Source organism: Rutilus rutilus (genome assembly GCF_951802725.1).
Source record: "Rutilus rutilus genome assembly, chromosome: 6".
NCBI classification, from domain to species: Eukaryota; Metazoa; Chordata; class Actinopteri; order Cypriniformes; family Leuciscidae; genus Rutilus; species Rutilus rutilus.
The window spans coordinates 5,829,638-5,839,929 of NC_140214.1; positions in this window are offsets into that span (position 1 = coordinate 5,829,638).

Consider the following 10,292-nt stretch of genomic DNA (forward strand, 5'->3'; position numbering starts at 1 on the left):
GCAACATTATATATGTCATTATTATGTCAATTATTCAATTGAATGCATACTTGCTGAATAGAAGTATTAATGTCTTAAAAAAAAAAAAAAAATCTTATTGACCCCAGACTTTTCAACAATAGTGTTATTTTGCTGTGGCTTTCCTGTTATAAATGGGGGGGAAAGGTAGTGCATTCCATTGATTTTACCATGATTTAAATGGAGTTTAAGCACTCTGCTTCATTTCACAATCATGCTTATGGCTTTAACAGAGTCCAGATGTTTCCTTCGGATGAGATGTTAAACCGAGGTCCTGACTCTCTGTGGTCATTAAAAATACCAGGATGTCCTTCGAAAAAGAGTAGGGGTTTAACCCCGGCATCCTGGCCAAATTTGCCCATTGGCCTCTGTCCATCATCATGACCTCCTAATAATCCCCATTTACTGATTGTCTTCATCACTGTCTCCTCTCCACCAGTAAGCTGGTGTGTGGTGGGCGTTCTGGGACCATATGGCTGCCGTCACATCATCCAGGGCGATGCTGCACATTGGTGGTGGTTGAGGAGATTCCTCCTTCCATATGTGAAGCGCTTTGAGGACCCAGAAAAGCGCTATATAAATGTAACAAATTATTATTATTATTATTATTCTCACATTTTTCCTCAGATATTTCACGTTCACCGCCTAATATCGGAATTGATAAAAGCATTGATTAAACCATGCAGCATGTCTTGAGGTTGTCATGGTTACGCTGCACTCAAACGCAGAAGTCACATGATAAGCGCATCCGTTTTATGGTTATGATTGTGAGAAACACTGTCCAAAAAAACAGTGTGATGTACAGTGTTGCCGGGAAGAGTTTGGAGTCAAGTGGGCGTTCTGCGTGTACCCTGTCATTTCCTGAGGATTCTTAGCATGAGAGAGAGAGAGAGAGAGAGAGAGAGAGAGAGAGAGAGAGATTGAGGGGGAGGTGTGAGAGAGAGAGAGAGAGAGAGAGAGAGAGAGAGAGAGAGAGAGAGAGAGAGAGAGAGAGAGAGAGAGAGAGAGAGAGAGAGAGAACATTGCTCAATTGGAAAATACATTGACGATGCAACGCACAATGAAATCAGAAAGACTGCTTTGTTGAGTAAACCAGCTTGTCACTATTCAGCTAAAGTTGAAAATAGTCTGTCTACAGTCTGTCAGCAGCAAAAAAGCATGTAGTCCTTGCACAGATTGTCTTCTGAGTTATTATGCATTATTTATGTAACTGTACAATACCATGACAAGCTCCTTCCAGGATATGACCCGACTGCCACCTCGGGTCTCATTCCGTTTAATCCCACATTTCCCTGGAGTCCTGCAGACAGGATCCATGCAGCTGAAATAATACAACAATATCACTGATTTCATGTTAAAACTGATTTAAATCAAGGTGAAGTTTATATCTTTAAACTGTTTTAGGTGCTCGCCATTTTCAATTTAATTTTCAACTTTTTAACACCGGTTTGCAGTTCAATTTAGTATTTCAGTGGTGTGACAAATTCATTTTTAAAAGAACAAATGTTTCTTCTGCTCACAATGGCTGCATTTATTTAGTAAAAAAAAAAAAAAAAAACAGTAATATTGTGAAAAAATATTACAAATTAAATAACTATTTTCTATATTAATGCATTTTAAAATATAACTTATTCCAGTGATGAAAAGCTGAATTTACTCAGCATCATTACTCCAGTCTTCAGTGTCACATGATCCTTCAGAAATCATTCTAATATGCTGATTTGCTGCTCAAGAAACATTTCTGATTATTATCAATGTTGAAAACAGTGATTTGTATTTTTGTAGAGACCATGATAAAAAAAAAAATCAGTATTCATTTATGAATAGAAAATTCAAAAGAACAGCATTTCTATTTAAAACAGAAATTCTTTGTATATTTGTAACATTATAAATGTATACACATTTCACATTTGTTCAATTTAATGTCCTTGCTGAATAAAAATGTATATATATATATACATACACACAAAATATCTTCATTTTCTTATCATGGCAATAAAGAAGAAATTTTGCAGAACCATACAATTAGTTCATACTACTTTATATGCAGTATTTATTAAGTCTTTTAAAGCTGAAAATCTTCCAAGTCAACATAGTTTTCAAATCTCATTCGTTTTTTTCACACCTTAAGACTCAAGATGCATTACACTTGTTTTTATATCAGTGATTGTTACTCTATGGTTTGTTTTGTTATATTTATGTTGTTTTGTGAGTGTAAGGCTACATCCGAAATTGTATACTTCCCTACTATATAGTAGGCAAAAAACAAAAGTTACAAAAGTAGTATGCCCGAATTCACTGTACTCACAAAAAAAAGTAGGCAAAAGGTACCCAGATGACCTACTACTACTGGAGAGATTCTGAAGAGTGATATGATGGACACTTTACTATCCCATGAGGCCACAGGAGAGGATTTATGAATGGCAGTGACGCAACTGTAGCTGGTAGGTCACATGATAATGACAACATGGTACATGCAGTTCATCCGGATTACATTCATACTCCACACATGCATATTATACAGAACATACTTTTTTAGTGGTCAATAAGTAATTATATTTAAAAAAGCACGTATTTAAGAGAGTATGTGATTACGGACGCATCCCAAGTCTGTCTAGGAATGTCGTCTGATTGGTTCCTGCAGGCTGTTTGATGCTATGGCCTGATTGGTGCACAGAACTTTTCACTTCCTCTGGAGTCATGTGTTCTGAGCAGAGAGAGTATGAGAGTATAGTGCAGAGTTTGTGTGTGTTAGGAGAGTTTGAATGTGTGTAGAGCATTAGAGACTGTGAAATTGCTTGTTTAAGTGAAAATTGCTTGCATCTGAGGAACTGTGTTGGTGTATTTAGCCCTATTCGCTTGGGATAAGTATTACCTGGTGACCTCTAGTCATTTGTAATAATTAATCCCGTGCGAATCGGACATGTCTGTAATTTGTGAAGTAAAGATTCCCCCGCAAATGACCTACCATATTTCGCCGAACACCGAGGTCCTGTGATAATATTAGTCCCGTGCGAATCGGCATCTCTGTGATTTGCCGGGGTCGTTTATCATTTTTTCAAGGTTTTTGTTTCCTGTGCGCTTTTTTATCCATCTTTCGCGAAGAATGGAGGCTGCGTTTGAGTGTCATATCGCTATACACCATACAACTATACAATTTGCAGAAAGAGAAAGCTGAAAACCATGATTAGATGGAGATGAATGACTTATATAGCATGCGGTGAGGAACATTCTTCTGTTTATGATATATCATACAGCTAGACCTATAATAACGACAAGACATTTCCACGCAATAGCCTATTGACATCATATCCGTGAGATAGATAAGTCAGTCAATTTGAGTAAAGTCACAGGCTTCGCTTATCCCATGCGAATGCGCCACACGCCATGTCTAAATCACACGAGGTCCCCAGATAATACTAATCCCGTGCGAATAGGGCTTTTGACCCCTTTGCCTGTTTTCTGATACTGGTTTTGGATTGCCCTTTCAATTTTGTTTGGCTTTGTGAATAGATTTGTAAATATAGTATAAATTGAGTAAGTGGGAAACTTTAATCAACTTTTGTTTATCGTAAACAGTTTGATCTCTGTTTTGGTTAGGGAGTTAAAGTGCCCCTGTTATGCTATTTCAAAGTTTCCAAATGTTGTTGTGGAGTCTCCTACAACGTTTACATGCATCAAAGGTTAAAAAAAAATCATTAATTTCCTCATATTATACATTTGCACATCATCACATTTTCCATGACTCTCAAACGACTCAATCAAATGTATCAATCTCTCTAAATCCCGCCTTTCCGCGATATACTCTGCTCTGATTGGCCAGACTGCTCAGTCTGTTGTGATTGACAATGTACAGCGCGTCGAAAACAAAACCGCCCATTGCCATAACAACGTCAGCTCTGCTTGTCCCGAGGCTTCCTACGGTAAACTAAACACAGTAACGAACAATGACGTCGATTTTACCATATCAATGCGAGCGCGAGTCCGATGATGAAACATTGGAAGAACTGTTCAACCCGAACCTCCATCGCAAGGACGACTCGAGCAGGACTCAGTGTTTCTCAGTGATACACTACTCAGTTTGAGGTACATTATTATGAGATGTTGCAACTGTAATTCCTCACCATCAGCATTAACAAGTGCATGTCCATCAACAAACCGATTATTTTACTTGTACTAATTTATTTACCGAGTATTTTTCTAATATATTGCGGTGAACACGTGGAAACTGTATCAATAACAGTGCATATCATTAGCGGAGCTCTAGAGTGAATGATCTGATGTAACATAAACGTTGGTAAAACAAATATTTCCTCAAAGTAGTGAGAACGACAGACAATCTGCATTAATAGACACAGTTATAGGTAATTGTGGCCCACAACTGATTAGCAGAAGTATTTCAGTAAGACAGTGATAACGTGAGTTAGCCAGTTAGCAGGAGACCTAAGATACACAATATAAAACTCAAAACTACGTTTTTTGAACACCATCTTTCAAGAGCAAGCGGTTTGTGAATCCTGCACTGAACTCTGAGATTTGAGAAGCAGTCTTCAGTGAAATAAAGGGAACACAGCAAAAGTTTAGGATTATACTGCTGTGATATCGTGGTAAAGATGAACTTTAACCACTGATTCTTCACATGCTCGTCCTTGGGCTTTACCTTCACATTGTAGAGCACAGCTTCTTCTGGACATGATGCTGTCCAGTATCCACATGGATCAACGGTTGGTTTGAGGTTCAAGTGTCTGCGCGTACAATAAGTGGGCGGGCAATATGCTAATGTTTCATCTTGACGTCACAACGAAACGGCTTATGACTCGTTTGAAAAAACGATTCATTTAATTGACTCAGAGTCGACTCTTGAAAGACAATAACTTTATATACGGTGCACTTTCAGATTTAAAACTTTGCAAGATGTTTTCATTCACTTAGAGCTGTTACACACTACATGAAAGGTCATTTTCAAAAATCCATAATAGGGGCCCTTTAATGTTTGATTTATTTTTTGTTTAGAGATTAGGAAAGTAAAGTTTCGTTCGTTATTTTGGCCCGGTCAGCTCCCGAATCTAGAGTCCCAATTTAAGACAGTAAATTCATCATTGTTGTTCCAAATTCACTGCATTCCAGAGATGGATGTAACTGTGAGGTCAAATGCCATTGGTTCTCACGTTTCATGCCCAGTTTTGAATAACTTAAATAACCTGATGTCTCTGTTCACTATTGTATGACTTCAGAAGGCTTGGAGTATATAGCACAGGAGAAGTACAATATGGACACTATTCTTTGAATAAAGTAAATGCTATTGCTGTACCCTTTTTCAGTCAGCAAGATCATTTACTGGGATCTGGGATCATGTGTGTTTGTAGTTAGAAACATCACAGTAATTACAATCACACACGCATCCCAGCCTCATTCTGTCAGCAAAATCAAACTCAGATATTTGTCATTTCAGATAAAAACCATCTGTTTGTGCAGGCGAGGAAGGAACAAGAAGCCGTAATCTACAGGCAAAATATAGATTCATGTGGGTTTTCACATCCAGCTGTCAACACTTCGCTGTTCTTCGGCCATCATTTGACCAAAATAAGTTTTACCTGCCCTCTGTGTCTCAGCAACAGATCACAAAGGTCTCATGGTTACAATTTCCATGGTAACTATGACCAGATCCTCTATTCATCAGATAAAAACCCAAAGAGCTTCATGCAGATCAGACGAACCCCTCCAGCACAGACAGTTCATGACTTCATGATCCACTATGATAAAACTAATACACAAATGTAGTTTGCTATTATGTGCATAAAGAAATAATAATTAAAAAAATAAATATTTTATATATACAGTATATATATCCGTATATATATATATATCCATATATATACAAAAATACACTCACTCACTTACACACACACACCTCACACATGTGTTCATGTTTTAAATATTTACTTTTATAATTACTTTTATAATTATAATATGCGAGCAGAATATTATAATTAATAAAGAAATAATAAAAAAATATAAGGTTTATAATATTTTGACACTTTTCATGTTAACATCTCATGCATTTTTTTACAAATTGCATGTTACATATACAGTATTTATAATGTCAAAATATATTTTTATTATTTATTAATCATATAAAATAAAGAATACAAATACATTAAAGAAATAAATTAATGAGGCCTTAGCTCTGTTGATATCTTTTATTTTAACAATTTCTTGTTTAAATTGTATTTATTTTCTCTTTTAATATTTATTTAATATTAATATGTGGACAGAACACATAAATAAATAGTTCATTTTACTTTTTAAAATACTTTTTGCCATTTTCTGCTTCATAATTTGAATGTGGGTTTTTCTTGATTGTTCATGAAGCAATACAACACACTTTAAAACGAATCATATCTATTTTACAGAAAAAAAAAAGTTGTAACTAAACATTACATGCCATCTTCTCTCTCATGAGAGAAACAAAATAGATTTTTACATTTAATTAATGTGTTTCTTTGCCTGTGCAAACTTACCACCATAGAAAACAAAGGTTCAATTGGGTTCTATATGCCAAAAAAGTTCTCATTATGTGAAATGATTGCATAAGAACACAGTTCCTTGCATAGAACCTTTTCTTCTAGGAGTGTAAGATGTTGCAGACGCCACATCAACAGACATGACCCAAAATAACCATGAGAACAAAGCAACAGTAACCGTGAAAGCACCCAAAAGAGAAGGTTCAAAAAGAGCTCTGCAGCTGTAAAACATGAGACATAATGTTCACAGAGCTCTGAGTGACATGTCAAACAAAAAACTGAGATATCACTGAAAACCCACGGAAAAGAGGACACGGTGTTCCCTCCGCTTAGAGTTCCGTTTGTTCCGCTGTATAAACTCTTTTGTCCTCAGCGGTCAGATTCAGGCATACAGTAATGATGACTGGCAGAGATCAGCGGGAGTCGTGCTCCTGCCGAGAGCGTGAGATCTGTGTGAGGACCCTTCACTCCGGAAAAGTGTGAAGAGAGATTCAATGACCCTTCATCCAAAACACACCTGTCTGCGTGAGAACTCTCTCGGTCCTGTTAGATTCCCAGCCGAATCCCAGCAGTGGCTTTACAGACAATCTATTCTTCAATAAAAAGTCCTACATCACAATTACAATTCCGAAATCGAAATTCACTATTCAGACAGTCCACTTGAGGGAGTGAATGAAAACGAGTGAGTGAATTCGGACACTGAGTGTGCAGGAAGGGTTGCCGCTTTTGCATAGTTTGTGTTTGCAGTTTGATAATCATTTGAAAGCAAACTGGCAGCTCCAGGAGTGAGATGAAACGATTTATCTTGAACTCTGTTATTGAAACTAGCATGTATAAACCTTAATTAAACAACGTAATAATCAAGTAAAAAGGACTTTATACCTGCATGATATTACGCTGTAGCCACATTGGACCAGCGGTTTGGAAAATGGATGGATGTATTCATTTGGCATGCGACTCTCACAGTGCATCATGGGAATTCTCTAGCTGTTGAGCCAAAGCCATTGGAAGGCAAGCCTGCAACCTTAACTGTAAAAAGCATAACACTAACGCTGCGGTGCGCAGGGAAGGAGACCAGAGGTGTTTTATTCTATTTTATGGATTTCAATGGATTCACTACACTGAATAAACTGCTTTTGTGGGAAAACGGCTTATCATTTAATGAATAAACAGCCCATCAGCTAATCTTCAACATGTTTGCTCTCAAAGATATAGCGGAGGATTTTCCCGAATTTTAGAAAAGAACCGCCCTCTCCACTTTTTGAAAAAACGCACATGCGCAACACTCTACCTGCTCCCGTGAGGGAACGCCTATTAAACGTGTGCACGAGAGAGCATGCACGAGCTAATCATAGCTTACATTAACTTTTACTAGCAGTGATTTTAAATGGATTTCTCCAAATAGCATGCCAAACTTTACCTGTCAAGTAGAAACTTCGCGACTGAGGCATCAGTGGGAAGCCCAACCTGTGTTTTTAGCGCACGCCATCATATGAATCGTGTGCACGAGCACGTACGACGGCCTTACGTAAACATATCACCAGAATGATTGACACTTAGGAGGACCAATAGTCTTGATGATCCACCCGGAAAAAGAAAATCCTCCGCTATACCTTTAAACATTTGTTTTGGATCTATCTATTTTTAAAGTTTACCCGATCATATTTGATAAAGTTTGCATCATTGATTCTGTTATTTTCCTGTTTATTACTGTGAGGCTGCTTTGAAACAATCTGACTTTTGTGCATCAGTTTAAATTGACTACTTACTTACCAATTTAACCCACTTTTGTTTCAATCAGGACTGTGAGATCAAACCACATCTTTTCTTTTCCAGTCTTCAGCACAGATCGAGAAGGAAACCCTTTGAGAAAGTTCAGCCATTTTGTAAGTACCTGTTTTGACAATCTAACACAAAGTCATGCAATATCAAACAGCAGCATGCAATATCTGATGCATCAAAGCATATTAAAACTGGCGACAGTGTTCAGAGAAAGTAAAATGGCTTTCCTTTTAAGTCAGTATGTCAGACAAATTAAATGATTATAATGTGTGCCCCATCTGCAAGGTTTAAATCCCAGTAATTATCAGGGTTAATGTCTACTGTAATTTCTCAATTAGATATTTTAACTTTACTGAGAGCAGGTGGGGAGTGATGCACCTGTTCCACTAACTGAGGAGTGCAGAGGCGAGATGTCAAAGTTAGACTCATTAAAATGTTCAGAATGGAAGCAACACATACTGGTAAAAAAAATTAAACAATACCATTAAAGATAGTATGTGAAGCAGTATGCAATATGCAGCATTTCATACAGCGTATGCTATATTGGTATAACATGACCTTTTTATGTGCATAATTCAAGTAAATCCAATATACATGGAAAGAACTATTTGTTAGGATTCTCATTCATCTGAAAGGTAGTTGCTTGGGTGGCACATTCAGAATTATGCGAACATGCTGGATGCTTCTCTCGTTGCTTCATGGGAATTCAGTTCCAGAAACATGCAAGTCAGTCATTTGAGCTGTAAATGTCATGTGACTGTTAACTCTTGCAACAGACAGGAAAAAAAATAAAAAAAATTTAAATGACCTTATGCGCCAGAGAAACGAGGGCGCCGCCATCTTTAGAATATTGTCTTTGAACTTCCTTTTTTGCGGTCGCTCTGTATATTTCTATGGCATTGCTGTCCAGGAGTAATTAGCTTTTGAAGTGGATTGACTTAATGTAAAGTTAACGAAAGTTATCATGAGGATTGTAATGTTTAAAGCAGATGTCTTAACAAATGTCAGTAGACCGGGAAGATTTTAAAACTAGCCGTTCATTCATAAATACGCAATATCGCTGTGAAAATACAGACCGGAAGTCAAAAGACAACGAGCGCAACGCTGAAAAGGGGCGGGGCTACATAAGGTCTATAGAATAACATTTTTGCAACTTATGTGTTCACTGCTGTTAGGACCCAAGGCTCAAAGGGACACTACAAAAATGGGACACATGAGGAAGCCAAACTCAATGCAAAAGTTTCTTAACCAAAAAAAAAAAAAATCTATACAAAAAGTAGCCTATGAAATGTAGCAGTCAGACATTAGTATTGTGATGCAAAATTAATGCAAACGCAAAGTTTCTCAGGGGAAGCAAAGGTTTTGCGAGTGAATACACAGTTTCTCAGGGAAACAAAAACTTTCTCTCGCAAAAGTCTTTTTGTGAGACCTACACTACCCATGATGCTGTACAGAAGATTCCACCAATCAGAGAGTCGAAATAAGCACCAAAATATCTCTTTAGCTCCGCCCAATCCCATGAAGCGGATGATGTAATCGAGTCGGTCTCTCTATACGCTCTCAAAATATTTTTTTATAAATATGCATATTTTGCAATAAACTTAAAATATTTTGTTTATATATTCCGTATATAATCAACATTTTTATATTTCTCCGGTTTTAATTTGATTATGCCGTTCGCAATGCTTCATGGGATTGTAGTTTTTTTTTTAAATCACTAAAGCCGTGAAGTACACAATCTTGAACCCTTGTATTTTTGCCCGATTTTCAAATGCTTTTTTGCTTCAAATCAAAGTGTGTAATACAATGATTCACCTCGTGGCTCGTGATTGGCTTGGTTCATGGCTTATAAAGCTTTAACGAAGATTTTTTGAAATAGGGATTTCAAAAAAGCCTTCTTTGAAGCATTTTCATTAAAGCAGTGCCTGTGCACTGCTGAAAAAGTGGACGGGCACTGTTGCACTGTTA